Consider the following 369-nt stretch of genomic DNA (forward strand, 5'->3'; position numbering starts at 1 on the left):
GTACTGCAGCTCGAGCGCACAAGGTGCGCGGGGAATTGTTAGCGGCGCCGTGGTTGTGCTGGCGGTGACCATGGCTGCCTGCTCCTTTGGTTCACGATGTCCCCGCCGAAGGCGGCGTACTTTAAAGTACTGCAGCTCGAGCGCACAAGGTGCGCGGGGAATTGTTAGCGGCGCCGTGCTTGTGCTGGCGGTGACCATGGCTGCCTGCTCCTTTGGTTCACGATGTCCCCGCCGAAGGCGGCGTACTTTAAAGTACTGCAGCTCGAGCGCACAAGGTGCGCGTGGAATTGTTAGCGGCGCCGTGGTTGTGCTGGCGGTGACCATGGCTGCCTGCTCCTTTGGTTCACGATGTCCCCGCCGAAGGCGGCG

This window comes from Rhinoraja longicauda, unplaced genomic scaffold (assembly GCF_053455715.1).
Source record: "Rhinoraja longicauda isolate Sanriku21f unplaced genomic scaffold, sRhiLon1.1 Scf000250, whole genome shotgun sequence".
NCBI lineage: Eukaryota > Metazoa > Chordata > Chondrichthyes > Rajiformes > Arhynchobatidae > Rhinoraja > Rhinoraja longicauda.